Below are 16,349 nucleotides of genomic sequence, written 5' to 3'. Positions count from 1 at the left end.
CCTAGTCACTTTCAATGGTTATTTTGTTTTCTGCTTTATAGAAGTGCTTTATTAAATTTACCAAACCCTCTCACTGGACAGTTAAGTGGTTTTCTTTCTTTTTTTTCTATTTATTCATTTATTTGCTCAACACCTATATATATATAGAACACCTGCAATGAGCCTGGATAGTTTCAGCAACAGGAGCTACAGTCATGAGCAACAGAAATTAAATTTCTGTCCCTGTCATCCTTATAGTCTGGGGGGGAAGGAAATTAATAAAAGCAGGATTAGGGAATAGAGAAGGATGGGAGGTAACTATGATAATTAGGAGATATACACATATTTTTTATAATTAAATTTACTTATTTTTAATTGAAGGATAATTGCTTTACAGTATTGTACACACATATTTTATATATACTTCTTCGTGCATTTGCCCAGTAATGCAAATTTGATACTCTTATTTTTTAATCAAATTATGATTGTTAATCTGGACAAGATGGTCCTGATATTTATAAAATGCCTTCCAGATGGACTCTCTTTGACCATGCCCTAGAAACCAATCTGGATTGGGTAAAATCAGGGAAAATGAATTTTCCTGACCCCCTGACTCCTTGCTGCCCACACAGAATGTCAATCTTTGAAACACCAGCCAAAGGCATCTCCACTCATTCTAGAGGAATTTTCACTATTCTCATTTTCGAGGGCAATTTTCTCTTCAAAATAAAAGATTTCATAAGCAGCAAAACATTGCATCTTACTGAACACACACTCCTATTAATGAGCTGGGGTGGGGAGCTGTTGTGGTTAATATCTTAGAGCCACCCACCTAGTGACCTTGTGAAATATTTGTTTTTCTTTTCTTCCCAGCGGAGCGTGGTGGAGGGCTGCCTCTATTCTTCATCAGCCCAGACAGGTTTCAGAAAAACCAAGCAGCTCAGGATTTTGTGTGTTGTCAGAATTTACAGTGAATTCAAAGATGAGTAGTGATGCTGAAGAGCAGCGAGGACATGAAGAAAAATCTTCTCTGTTAGCTTGGATCTAATGGTTTTATAACAAACTGTCACTGCTTGCTGCTTCCAAGGGGCCATCAACCAGCAGAAAAGGCAGAGAGCCCTCTAAACAACACCTGAAAACCTCAGCAGCTGCAATAGGGCCAAACAACAGCTAATATTTATTGAGGGTCATCTCTGTGCTCGGCACTGTGCAGTAACTCACAATATCACTTGGAGATAGGCCTTCTTATTACCCTCTTTTAAGAAATAAGGAAGGCAAAGCACAAAAAAGTTAAGTGGTTTGCTCATTTAGTGGAGCCAGCCATCAGTCCAGGCAATCTGGCTATTCAGGAGCTGGGCTCTTTAATACTACAACACAGGTTCCCATGTGCCCATGCACACACAGACACACATACACACACCCACCACACATATATACCACATGTCATCCATGTTTGTACTAGGCACAGACCACACCTAACACATATATATCTCACCCCACATTCACATACCACACCACATCCATCCCACTCACCATGCACACATACCCTGCAAATCTCACACACCACACACTTAACCACATGTCACAATACACGCACTCTAAATACACATGCACATACTCCACACACTCCATGCATCATGTGCAATTACAATATGAACACACTATACGACACACACATACATCCCCCCATATATACATGTATCACACAAGCATACCACATATCACATACACACACACACCATGCACATGCCCCACCTTATGTATACATGCAATCACACACACATACATCTCACAACATCTCACACATGCACCTACCACACACAGATGTCTACATTCTCTATCTTTCCCCAAACTGAGCCCATAACTGCATAGCAAACACCAAAAGTGTTTGTAATTCTCTTACTGCTTGTAAGAGAATTTCAAGATATACTGAGGTCTATTTCTTCCCCTATGTGGTGGAGGAAGTAACATAGATGCTTCATAAGGATGCTTTGGGAGGGGTCTGTGATGTCTGGGCAAAGGCTTGGCGACATGTCAAGGGTGCTCTACCAAGATCGTATGTGCTGATGTAGTGCTCAAATAAGCTTTGTGTTCAGAAGGCTACATTGCAGCCACACCCCTCCACTCAGGTGACCAACAGCTCACAGCGTGTCCATAGAGCCACTTCCCCAGGACTAGAAATGTGATCCTAACTCTTCAGCCTGCCACTCAAATCCTCAGCTATTCCATTTCCCTGGGGCTCTCCCACATAAACTACCCCTGCAGACAGTCCTCCTTTAGTCCTCCCCTGAAGGACTCTTGCTCCCGTGTGCATTCCTGCCCCTTCCTGACTTTCTGATTTGTTCCTGCTTGAACCCAAACCATCCACCCTGGCCAGCTCAGTCCTTCCAGCACCATGAAGTTGCCTCTGACCCTGCGTCCCTCGCCATCCTCTAAACTTCAACAGCATGTATTATCTGTACCACCTGCTTGGCATTTTGATACATGTCCTACCACACTTTTAGCTATGTCAAAAGGAAAAAAAAATGTTGTATTATATTCTAGTTGCCCAGAGACCCTCCACCCATTCATTATTCAGTAGCTGTCATTGCTTTAGAGGGATGGCAAAACAGATTTTATTGGCTTTGAGGTTTAAAACAGTGCTTTGACACTTAGAAGGAAATGGAATCTTAAAAGAAAGGTGTTTTTGATTTGCAAGAAACTGGTCTTTTGAGAGAGAAAAGGTTTGTTAAATTATAAAAGCTTGCCTTCAGCTATTAAGAACTAAGACCTAAGAGATATAAAAAGTTTATTTGATAAGTATGGCTTTAAGATGAATGTATAATGACATAAAAGCAGGTTTTCCCTTCCAAAACAAGGTAGATTGCAATGGCTGAAGAAGGAGGAAAAACTAAAAAGAAGTGACAGCTTAAACAAGAGGGTGGTATTATCGCGTCCAGCAGCCTCCAGGCTGGGTCTTGATAGAATACCCAGAGAAGTTTGGGGATGAGATCATAGTTAAGACCCACTTTCCCGAGGCAGAAACCTTACAAATGTCCCTAAACAGCAGAAGGTATGGAAGCATTAACATCGACACGGTGGTGCAGCATGTCTACCATGAGAAGGATTAGGGTCTTTCCCCATAAGCCTCCCAAAGGGTCATAGGGAGTGTGTGTGCTGGTAAACAGTTAACAACTAGGTCTCTGATTTTGGGGTGTGGTAGACAGAATGACAGCCCTCCAAAAATGAAGTCCTGATCTCCAGAACCTGTGAAGGTGTTACCTTACATGGTAAAAGGACCTTCACAGATGGGATTAACTCAAAGACCTGGAGATGAGGATGCTGGATTATCAAGGAGAGAGAGAGAATGTTCAAGAAAATAATAAATTTGTGTTGTTTTATGTCACGGCATAGGGCTTCTGAGGTGGCACAGTGGTAAATAATCCACCTTCCAATACAGAAGATACGGGTTCACTTTCTGGGTCAGGAAGATCCCCTGGAGTTGGAAATGGCAATCCACTCCAGTATTCTTGCCTGGAAAATTCCATGGACAGAGGAGCCTGGTGGGCTACAGTCCTTGGGGTTGCAGAGTTGGACACAACACAACAAGCTGGACTGAGCAGCCAAGTACGCCACTGCATTTGGGGTATTTTGTTACAGAATCAATAGGAAACTAATACATAGAGTTTTTTCAAATGGTGTAAAGCTGGTGAAGAAAGCTGAGCACCGCAGAATTGATGCTTTTGAACTGTGGTGTTGGAGAAGACTCTTGAGAGTCCTTGGACTGCAAGGAGATCCAATCAATCCATCCTAAAAGAGATCAGTCCTGGGTGTTCATTGGAAGGACTGATGTTGAAGCTGAAACTCCAATACTTTGGCCACCTCATGACAAGAGTTGACTCATTGGAAAAGACCCTGATGCTGGGAAGTATTGGGGGCATGAGGAGAAGGGGACAACAGAGGATGAGACAGTTGGATGGCATCACTGACTCAATGGACATGGGTTTGGGTAGACTCCGGGGGTTGGTGATGGACAGGGAGGCCTGGCGTGCTGCAATTCATGGGGCCGCAAAGAGTCGGACACAACTGAGAGACTGGACTGAACTGAACTGAACTGAACTGAAAGACTTCCCAGGGCTAATTTCAAGCTACCAAGGTGAAATCACTGAACGCAAGAAGGGAAAAGATTCATACAACCAGCCCTTGTGAGTTGGATACATATCCAGCACACCACCTGCGTGAGAGAACATTTGGAATTTCCCATGTCTCAGAGAACTCAGAAGGGGATGGGAGGGACTGGCAGACTGAGGGAACCCTACAGTCCTGATGAGAGAGAACATGAGCAAGGACAGTATGGAGCCCCAAAGATGGGGGCCAGGCACAGGATCAGAGGTCAACCCCAGAGATCAGGTTGCTAAACCCAAGCTGGCACTGATGGAGGGCAGAGGATGACCACAGGCCAGACACTTCCTGCTTCTCTCATGCCCAGAGGCGGGGCCAGCCTACCAGAATCTGGGAGAGAAAGAAGGGGCGAGCAAAAACACTTAAATGACTGATTTCAAGTCTTAAATTGACCAAATTTAAATCCTGGTTTGACTGATATGACTAGACTACCTAGAATTGATTCAATTACTTCCTGATGTCAAGGTGAATGGGACTGGGGATCGAAATAGAAATTAGATTCAGTTATAACAATTAGTCGAATTACTTCTTCCAAATAATTCACAAACACCTTATGAAAATTAAGCAGGTCTATCTATCCAAACATCACTGACTTCTAAAGGACACCGCACCCTGGTTGACAGGAAGTATTTAGGAATTGGCTGCTTGGCTTTTAGCATGGCTAACCTACTCGGATGCACACTGGAGTCACATGAAGAACTTTACAACAGAATGATGCCTACCTAGATCCTACCCCTGGAAGATTCTGATTTAACTGGTCTGGAATTGGGATTTTTAAAGTTCCCTGCAGATGTGCCAGTAATCAGCCACAGATGAAATCCACTGCTTAAACACACTACTTCTCCTGCAGCCAGTTTTGGAACCAAATTAGCCCAGGTTTAGCTATGACTCTACATGCTTCCAGGATGACCCTGGATAAACGATTTCACTTTTCTGCACCTCAGTTTTCTCACCTGTAAGTGGGCTAATGATATTTAAGTAGAGAGTATTAAAAAGATAACGTGTATACAGAGCCTGGCATAGGGTGCATATTCATTTTTGCTGGTGAACAGCTACTATAATATGATATTTCAACAAGAATGCCCAAGAATTCTCTTTCTCCAGTCATTGGATAGTCTTGTTTATACAGAATCAATAGAGGCTTTCAATGGACCTAGAATACAAATATTAAAGCACAAATGTTTTTTCTTATATAATTATCCCATTTGGAAAACAAAAAGTACAAATGGAACTCCACAACTCACTCATGAATCAAAGAGGAAAACACCTCCTGCATAGGAAACAATGTCAAATAGCCCCTAAGCTTCACTCTCATTATGGACCAAATGAGGTTTCTCCAAGGTAGAGGTGATAATGTGTTCTCAGTTTTCTGAATATCAAGTATATGGGGCACTTAGGGACCTCCCAAACATATATTTCAAGGATAAAAATCTTTTCATCTTCAAAGAATCCACTTACTATTCAACAAAGATGATTACAAAATAAGACAAAAGGAATTATTCTGCCTCAGAGATGCCATAAAAAAGTATACATGTATATATACAAAAGTAGTTAAGAAAGATTAAAAGCTTGTATAACTGAAAGAGGATATGGTACAGAGGTATAAATGAAGTCTCCAGAGATTATTTTTGCTACTGTTTTTCATGAATAAAAGTTTGAATAAGGTGGGGGTAAAATTAAAGAGGTATGTCTACAAACAAAGAGCATAATGATTAAAAGCAAAGGTTCTAGAATCAAATCCTCCAGGTTCTATACTAAATCTATCCTTCATGTTATCTCTCTGTGCTTTGGTTTTTCTCATGAATAAAATCAAGATGGATAAGATCAAGTGGTTATTGGGACTTCCCTGGTGGTCCTGTGATTAAGAATCCACCTTCCAATGCTGGGAGCACAGGTTCAATCCTGGTAGGGAAATAAAATCCCACCTGCCAAGGGACAAATAAGCCCACACCACAACTAGGGACAAGCTAAGACCTGACACACCCAAAGAAATAAATAATTAACAACATCAAGTGGCTATTGGGAGGATCTTAAAGATACTAGAAGGAAAGTGCTTAGTGCAGTGTTTAGTACCTAGCAATTATCAATAAGCATTAGTTGCTATTGTCATTACAGTAGTAATACAGTTTTTCCAGTATTATTGTACAATAATACTGTACAGTCCAATGAAGTATCTCATAGCCATATGTGCCTATTTGAATTTAGCATACAGATTTTAAAAAACCTAAATATAATTTAAAATTCTGTTCTTCACTTACCCTAGCCATACTTCAAGTGTTCAGTGGGCACATGTGCCTAGGGGTCACCATAATGATGGAGGGATATTTCCATCATAATAGATATTAAAGTCTCTACTTCAAGAGCCAAATAGCAAGCTCTGGAGCTTTTCTTATTTGGCTGAAGGTGAAAGAAAAGTCTCTCCCTTTCTTCTTCCACTGGGCAGGGAAAAGCATAAGGCAGCGATATCCCTCTCCCAAGAAATCTTGTCTCTCAAGGTCTGACCCTCTTCAAACCTTAGATGCTCTCCATAAGGATACTGGACTGCTTCTGAGTGAACTTCTTTCACAATGCCTAGCAAGGCCTGCCAGGTGGTCTTGCACTTGACTTAAGATATACAGGCACTTATCAACTATGACATTATCGGCAGGTTATGCAGCCTCTACCAGAATTTCTACTCCATTAGCTTGTACCTTTCTGCTGATCAACAATGGGCCCCCTTCCACTTTCCCAAAACTTCTAACTAGCTGATTATGATTTTATATGAACAGAATACCAGATAAACAAAGTTACTATCAATACATAAGAGTAAGGCTCTATAATGGACTTTTAGTCCTTTTCAAGAATATCAGTTCACTAACATGTGAAGACATTGTTTTACTTCCTTCCTGGTCCCATCTGTACTCTGGACAGCTGAGATTGCCACAATACTAGACTGTTGAAAAAGTTTTCCTTTGCAATATCAGAGAGCCATAAGGATGTATGAAGTGATTCTCTGAGAAAAAGTATAAGAAAAAGAAAAATAATAGAAGTGATTCAGTTCAGTTCAGTTCAGTCTGTCAGTCCTGTCTGACTCTTTGCGACCCCATGGACTGCAGCACACCAGGCCTCCCTGTCCATCACCAACTCCCAGAGCTTACTGAAACTCATATCCATTGAGTCAGTGATGCCATCCAACCATCTCATCCTCTGTTGTTCCCTTCTCCTCCTGCCTTCGATCCTTCCTAGCACCAGGGTCTTTTCAGATGAGTCAGTTCTTCACATCAGGTGGCCAAAGTATTGGAGTTTCAGCTTCAGCATCAGTCCTTCCAATGAATATCCAGGACCGATCTCCTTTAGGATGGACTGGTTGGATCTGGTTGGATCTCCTTGCAGTCCAAGGGACTCTCAAGAGTTTTCTCCAACACCACAGTTTAAAAGCATCAATTCTTTGGTGTTCAGCTTTCTTTATAGTCCAACTCTCACATCCATACATGACTACTGGAAAAACCATAGCTTTGACTAGACGGATCTTTATTGGCAAAGTAATGTCTCTGCTTTTTAATAAGTTGTCTAGGTTGGTCATAACTTTTCTTCCAAGGAACAAGTGTCTTTTAATTTCATGGCTGCAGTCACCAACTGCTGTGATTTTGGAGCCCCCCAAAAATAAAGTCTGTCACTGTTTCCACTGTTTAGATACTTGCCATGAAGTAATGGGACCCGATGGCATGATCTTAGTTTTCTGAATGTTGAGCTTTAAGCCAAATTTTTAACTATCCTCTTTCACTTTCATCAAGAGGCTCTTTAGTTCTTCTTTGCTTTCTGCCATAAGGGTGGTGTCACCTGCGTATCTGAGGTTATTGATATTTCTTCCCAATCTTGATTCCAGCTTGTGCTTCATCCTGTACAGCATTTCTCATGATGTACTCTGCATATAAGTTAAATAAGCAGGGTGACAATATACAGCCTTGATGTACTCCTTTCCTTATTTGAAACAACTCTGTTGTCCTATGTCCAGTTCTAACTGTTGCTTCTTGACCTGCATACAGATTTCTCTGGAGGCAGATCAGGTGGCCTGGTATCCCGATCTCTTAAAGAATTTTCCACAGTTTGTTGTGATCCACAAAGTCAAAGGTTTTGGCATAGTCAATAAAGCAGAAGTAGATGTTTTTCTGGAACTCTCTTGCCTTTTCGATGATCCAACAGATGTTGGCAATTTGATCTCTGATTCCTCCGCCTTTTCTAAATCCAGCTTGAACATCTGGACATTCTCGGTTCAGATACTGTTGAAGCCTGGCTTGAAGAATTTTGAGCATTACTTTGCTAGCATGTGAGATTGATTATATTCTTTGCAGCCAAAGACGGAGAAGCTCTATACAGTCAGCAAAAACGAGACCGGGAGCTGACTCTGGTTCAGATCATGAACTCCTTATTGCCAAATCCAGACTTAAATTGAACAAAGTAGGGAAAACCACTAGACCATTCAGGTATGACCTAAATCAAAACCCTTACAACTGTACAGTGGAAGTGAGAAATAGACTCAAGGGACTAGATCTGATAGACAGAGTGCCTGAAGAACTAAGGATGGAGGTTCGTGACATTGTACAGGAGGCAGGGATAAAGACCACCCCAAGAAAAAGAAATGCTAAAAGGGAAAATGGTTGTCTGAAGAGGGCTTACAAACAGCTAGAAAAAGAAGAGAAGCGAAAGGCAAAGGAGAAAAGGAAAGATATACCTATTTGAATGCAGAATTCCAAAGAATAGCAAGGAGAGATAAGAAAGCCTTCCTCAGTGATCAGTGCAAAGAAATAGAGGAAAACAACAGAATGGGAAAGACTAGAGATCTCTTCAAGAAAATTAGAGACATCAAGGGAAATTTTCATGTAAAGATGGGCACAATAAAGGACAGAAATAGTATGGACCTAACGGAAGCAGAAGATATTAAGAAGAGGTGGCAAGAATACACAGAAGAATTATACAAAAAAGATCTTCATGACCCAGATAATCACAATGGTGTGATCATGTACCTAGAGCCAGACACCCTGAAATGTGAAGTCAAGTGGGCCTTAGGAAGCATCACTACGAACAAAGCTAGTGGAGGTGATGGAATTCCAATTGAGCTATTTCAAATCCTAAAAGACAATGCTGTGAAAATGCTGCACTCAATATGCCAGCAAATTTGGAAAACTCAGCAGTGGCCACAGGACTGGAAAAGGTCAGTTTTCATTCCAATCACAAAGAAAGGCAATGCCAAAGAATAGAAGTGGTACAAAGAAATATCTCCCTCTAGCTAATCTGTGTGGAGTGCAAATTTAGACAAATGGCCAATTCTATTATGTCATGAGCAAATGATATTAAATCATTTGAGGATCAATAAATTCCATTCTTCAACTATTAAGCACAAAAAATTCACTCTATCTAGTTTTGTATACTTTATCATATAGATGTTTTTAATGTGTTAAAATACTTTTCCGACTGTGTCTATACACATATGCCAGCCTGAAGAAGAGATGGTATCACCTAAAAAGTTATAACTCCTGTGAACTTGACGCACTTCTTCCTAAGCTGATTTAACTACAGGTGTGAAGAAGAATCAAGTAATTCAGGCCATGTTAGATAAGTCAGTCTAGTTTGCATGGTTGAGTATCATTCACCAAATGCTTAGTGGTACAAAGAACCATGACTCCATTAAAGCAATAATATATCCCTTGTTTTTACTGTTCAGTTGCCCAGTCATGTCCGACTCTTTGCAACCTCACTGACTGCAGCACACCAGGCCTCCCTGTCCCTCACCTTCTTCCAGAGTTTGCCCAGTTCATGTTCATTGCATCAGTGATGCCGTCCAGCCATCTCATCAACTGATGCCCTCTTCTCCTTCTGCCCTCAATCTTTCCCAGCATCAGGGACTTTTCAATGAGTCATTTGTGTGCATCAGATGACCAGAATACTGGAGCTTCAGTTTCAGCATTAGTTCTTCCAGTGAATATTCAGGGTTGATCTCCCTTAAGATTGACTGGTTTGATCTCCTTGCTGCCAAAGGGACTTCCAGGAGTCTTCTTCACTACAGTTTGAAAGCATCAGTGCTTTGGCACTCTGTCTTCTTTATGGTCCAGTTCTCAAAACCGTACAAGACCACTGGGAAGACTATAGCCTTGGCTATGTGGACCTTTGTCATCAGAGTAATGTCTCTGCTTTTCAACACACTGTATAGGTTTGTCATCACTTTTCTGCCAAGAAGCAAGCATCTTCAGATTTCATGGCTGCAGTCACCATCAGCAGTGATTTTGGAGCCCAAGAAGAGGAAATCTGTCACTGACTTCATTTTTCCCCTTCTACTTTTCACACAGTAATGGGGCCAAATGCCATCTTAGTTTTTTTAATATTTAGTCTTAAGCAGGCTCTTTCACTCTTCCCCTTCACCCTCATCAAGAGGCTCTTTAGTTCCTCTTCACTTTCTGCCATTAGAGTGATATCATTCACATATCTGAGGTTGTTTATATTTCTCCACCTATCTTGATTCTGGCTTGTAATTCTTCCAGCCCGGCATTCTCATGAGGTACTCAGTATACAGGTTAAACAAACAGGGTGACAGCAGACAGCCCTGTAGTACTCCTTTCTCAATCTTGAACCACTCAGCTGTTCCATATAGAGTTCTAACTGTTGCTTCTTGACCTGTACACACGTTTCTCAGGAGATGGGTAAGATAATCTGGTATTCCCATCTCTCTAAGAGCTTTCCACAGTTTATCATGATCCACACAGTCAAAGGCTTTAGCATAATTGATGAAACAGAAGTGGATGTTCTTCTGAAATTCCCTTGTTTTCTCTATAATCCAGCAAAAGTTGGCAATTTGATCTCTAGTTCCTCTTCCTTTTCTAAACTCAGCTTTGACATCTAGAATTTCTTAGTTGGCATAATGCTGAAGCCTAGCATGCAAGATTTTAAGCATGAGCTTAATAGCATGGGAGATGAATGCAATTGTCCAGTGCTTAGCACATTCTTTGGTACTACCTTTCTTGAGAATTGGGATGAGGACAGACCTTTTCCAGTCCTGTGGCCACTGCTGCATCTTTGGAAGCCACACTGGGGTTTCTCAAGTGGCTCAGATGGTAAAGAACCTGCCTGCCAATGCAGGAGGTGTGATCCCTGGGTTGGGAAGATCCCCTGGAGGAGTGCAAGGCAACCCACTCCAGTATTCTGGCCTGGGAAATCCCATGGACAGAGCAGCCTGGCGAACTACAGTCCCATGAGGTTGCAAAGAGTCAAACACAACTGAGTGACTATCAGTATATCCCTTATTTGCCTATAAAACAGGAATAAAGACAGTTTTAAGATGAAGGACCTGCAGACAGATTACCTGGTCTCAAATCTTGGCCTCACCACTCATTATCAATCTGACTTTTGGGCAAGTACAAAAATTAGGCAAGTGCCTATATTGTCTAATATGAAAAATGGAGTTACTAATGTGCATGTGTGTTCAGTCAGGACTGTTGATCACCAGGCTCCTCTGTCCACAGAATTTCCCATGCAAGAATCCTGGAATACTGGTTCCATTGCCTCCTCCAGGGGATCTTCCCAACCCAAGGATTAAACAGGTGGCAGCAAATTCTTTACTGCTGAGCCACCTGCCCTTGCCTAATAGAAGTTTCTTTTATAACACCTTTATTGAGTGGTAAGCCACATACTATAAAACTCACTCTGTTAAAGTGTAAAATTCAGTGGTTTTTAGCATATTCACAGATTGTACAATTATCACCACTATCTAATTTTAGCCCACTTTATCACACCACAAGCAAATCTTATATCTACTCACAATCACTTTGCTTACTCCCCTCACCCTGTCCCTGGTAAGTAATCATATAATTTTTGTCTGTATGGATTTGTCTATTCTGGCCATTTCATATAAGTAGAGCCATACAATAGTCCTTTTTGACTGATTCCTTTCACTTAGCATAATGTTCTCAAAGTCCATCTATGTTGCAGCACGGAGCAATACTTCATTCCTTTTTATTGCCAAACAATACTCCATTGTATGGATATATTGGGTTGGCCAGAAAGTTCATTTGGATTTTTCCATAACATCATGAAGGAGAACCTGAATGAACTTTTTGGCCAACCCCATGTCATATTTTATTCATCCATTCATTAGTTGGTGGACATTTAGGTTGTTTCTGGGAGAAGGCAATGGCACCCCACTCCAGTACTCTTGCCTGGAAAATCCCATGGACGGAGGAGCCTGGTAGGCTACAGTCCAGGGGGTCGCTAAGAGTCGGACGACTGAGCGACTTCACTTTCACTTTTCCCTTTCATGCACTGGAGAAGGAAACGGCAACCCACTCCAGTATTCTTGCCTGGAGAATCCCAGGGACGGCGGAGCCCGGTGGGCTGCCGTCTATGGGGTCACACAGAGTCAGACACAACTGAAGCGACTTAGCAGCAGCAGCAGCAGGTTGTTTCTACATCTTAGATATTGTGAATAATGCTACAATGAACATTTTGGTTCAAGTGTTTGTGTAGACATACATTTTTATTTCTCTTGAGTACTCCAATACTTTGGCCACCTGATGTGAAGAACTGACTCATTTGAAAAGACTCTGATGCTGGGAAAGATTGAAGGAGGGAGGAGAAGGGGACGACAGAGGATGAGATGGTTGGATGGCATCACCGACTTGATGCACATGAGTTTGAGTAAGCTCCAGGATTTGGTGATGGACAGGGAAGCCTGGCGTGCTGCAGTCCATGGGGTTGCAAAGAGTCAGACATGACTGAGCGACTGAACAGAACTGAACTGAGGGCTTATCAGTAAGTGGAATTTCTGGGGTATATGATTTTGATTTGTATTTCTCTAATGGTTAAAGATGTTGAGGATCTTTTCATGTGCTTTTTAGTCACTTGTATATATTCTTTGGAGAAATGTCTATTCGAACTCTTTGCTTATTTTTAATTAGGTTATTTGTTTTTTAATGGTTGAGATGTAAGATACTTTATATACTCTAAATACAAGTCCCATACCAGATAAACAACTTGCAAATATTTTCTCCCACTCTGAGGATTGTATTTTTTGCTTTTCTGATGTTGACCTTTGAAACACAACGCTTTTATTTTAATAATGTCTGTTTTATTTATCTTTCCTTTTTTTGCTTGTGAATATGGTGTCATTTGAAAAACCATTGCTTAACCCAAGGTCACAAAGATTTACACCTATGTTTTCTTCTAAGAGTTTCATAGATTTAGTCTTATATTTAGGCCTATTATCCATTTTTAGTTAATTTTTATATATGGTGTGAGGTAGGAATCCAGATCCTTTTGTATGTGGTTATACAGTTGTCTGAGCACATATTGTTAGGAAGACTATTATTTCCCCATTGAATTGTGCTTGCATTCCTGAAAATTAATTGAACATAAATGTAAGAGTAAATTTCCAGACCCTTGACTCTCTTCCACTGACACCTGAGTCCACCTTATGCCAGTACCATGCTGTCTTAGTTATTTAGCTTTGCAGTGAGTTTTGAGATTGAGACGTGTGAGCCCTCTTTGTTCTTTTTCAAGACAGTTTTGGATATTTGGGTCCCTCCCATTTCCTTATGAATCTTAGGGTCAGTTTGTCGGTGTCTGTAAAATAGACAGGATTTTGGTCAGTATTGTGATGAAGTTGTTTTGCAAGTGCTTTGTAAGAAGCTGAATGATATAGGGAAAAGAGCAGTGGGCTGGAATTTTAAAAATGTAAGTTCTCACCATTTGAAAATCATTTCCATTCCTAGGACTGCAATTTCTTCATCTATTAAATATGGAAGTTAGGCTGTATTGATTTGGAAGATCCTTTCAAATTCAAGATTCTAGGGTTCTATATCTATTTCAAGTATAATAATCTTAGAAGTTTGATATAAATAACAAAACTTTTAAACAAATCAGCAGTTTTGACCTATCAACTTTCCTGGACACTTGGCAAATACAGTAACTCTGGGGATAGAAAAGATCCTAGTTTGGGGGGATTCATTTTTCTGCTGGATTAAATGTAAGCCATTTTCAACAAAACAGCTTCTCAAAAACTGCAGTTATGAAATGGGTTCTTATGCTGTTGTTTGCATGAATGTAGGTGTGTTTACAACTATATTTGGTGCAGAGCCATTTAAAATAAAACCTGATGGCATGTTAAATATCTCTAATTTCATCAAGCAGAGCACAAAAGTTGAGGGGAACGTATGCCAATTACTGTTTTAATGAATATAGATTATTTCAATCTTTAAATACTAAATATATACATAATTAATATTTTATATAACCAATCCATTTTCTCCTCAGATGTAAAAGGTGACATTCACAATAATGAACATCTGGCAAGTACTCCTATTTTTCACTGTTTTACTCTCAAAGTAAACTCTTTAGCACTAGCTGGCTAAGGATACTGGATGTTCATGTTCAAGTTTTCAAGAGGTCTAAACACGTATTAAGCATGTACCATGTACCATACACCAGGCACAAAAGACACAAAGATAAATGATATACAGTCCTTATTGTCAGAGTTCACCATCTAATGTAACTGAGGAGACAGATACATAAGGAGAGAATCACAGAACAAAGTTGTTATACTTCTTTTATAGTAGTATAAAAACTGCTCCCAGGATACAGAGAGGATATAGAGGCTGCAGCAGGATAAAGCGGATAGGGGAAACAGTGATAAATGAGGCAAAACTTCAGAGCTGATGACATATCCACACTGATGTGGAACATAGAACAAGAATTGTGGGAAACGCCAAGATGTCAAGCTGGGGTAAGTTGCTGGATGGTGATGAAACTTCAGACAAGTTATTATTATCTACAAAGAATTATTAAGAATTTTCATAATGTCAATGTAGTTGAACTCCAGATAACGAAAAACCCAAACTACTGCTTCCTCCCTCACTCCAAAACTAAAAGCAGAATTCCAAAGTACAACTTTGTGAACTTTTTGTATTTTATCTCAACAATTGATGCATCACTGCTGCTGCTGCTAAGTCGCTTCAGTCGTGTCCGACTCTGTGCGACCCCATAGACGGCAGCCCACCAGGCTCCCCCGTCCCTGGGATTCTCCAGGCAAGAACACTGGAGTGGGTTGCCATTTCCTTCTCCAATGCATGAAAGTGAAAAGTGAAAGTGAAGCTGCTCGGTCATGTCCAACTCTTCACGACCCCATGGAATGCAGCCTACCAGGCTCCTCCATCCATGGGATTTTCCAGGCAAGAGTACTGGAGTGGGGTGCCATTGCCTTCTCCACCCAGTACCACTATCTTCCTCCAGCCCTCAGGCCCTGTGGCTGATGTACAGCTTAATTTCATTCAGGTTGATTCTTTCCCACTGGCCCAACAGTTCACCATGGAAATTAGGCTTCCTTCAGGAGTCCTTCAGTCAATGAGTCATGCCTACATAGGTCTGCATTCTAGTTGTCAACCCTGTTCAATGATTCCTTTTCAAAAAGGCTCCTTAGCACCAAAGTGAATCAATCAATATCAATAAATCCAAAAAAATAGGTAGGAACCAGCCACACACTCCCCAGTTACAAACACAGCACGCATACAGAACAAAGGTCACTTGGACTTCACCCGAGTTCATTACTATCAGTGGCGAGAACGGCCATATAAACACAAAGCGTGAAGCTTTATTCTCTCCCTGGGAGTCAGAGGCAGAATAATTCCTTAACAAATGCTCCTGCTGTCGTGTGCAAATGATACTGATCTCTACAGTTGGCACTGAAAGCTGGAGCTTGTATACTGCATTTTTTAAACTTGTATCTCTAAATCCAAGCTGGCAGTTTGGTGTCAAATACAGCAGAAGACTTTTCCATAGATCTCTCACCTAACAGATGGAGGAGAGTCCTGATTTACAGGAATTCAGGTAACCATGGTTCTCAGCGCCCTGGAACATTATGCTTGTTACTCTGCTTCAGAGAAAGAATAATCACCAAAAAATCCCAAGACAAAAAGCAAATGAAAAACCCATGTGCAGCTAGCAGCTCCTCAAAAGTGTTTGGGGATCATTGATTGTCTATCTCAATAGACTACCCTTTTTGCAACTGCATGATGTCCTATAGCATCCTGCCATCTGAGTCCACCATTTTTAACAATGTTCTATTGTTTAAGGCAGGAAAATGAATGTGATCTTTTTAAAAAGAATTTCAGCAAGAGCTGAAGTGGAAATGATTATTTAACTTAACCCTCTGTGGACCAGATAATCCAATTGGCACATTGTTGCTTAAT

The 16,349-nt window shown here is 40.9% G+C and overlaps 1 protein-coding gene across 2 annotated transcripts in view; it reads right to left on the bottom strand.

The window, feature by feature from the left end:
• The window catches only part of LOC145527162 (uncharacterized), a 544,757-nt gene that overhangs the window by 375,419 nt on the left and 152,989 nt on the right, over window positions 1-16,349 (bottom strand). The window lies entirely within an intron of this gene.

This window comes from Giraffa tippelskirchi, chromosome 11 (assembly GCF_054371585.1).
Source record: "Giraffa tippelskirchi isolate mGirTip1 chromosome 11, T2T-mGirTip1v1.2.pri, whole genome shotgun sequence".
Classification (NCBI taxonomy): Eukaryota; Metazoa; Chordata; class Mammalia; order Artiodactyla; family Giraffidae; genus Giraffa; species Giraffa tippelskirchi.
This window is presented reverse-complemented; position numbering and strand designations above follow the sequence as displayed.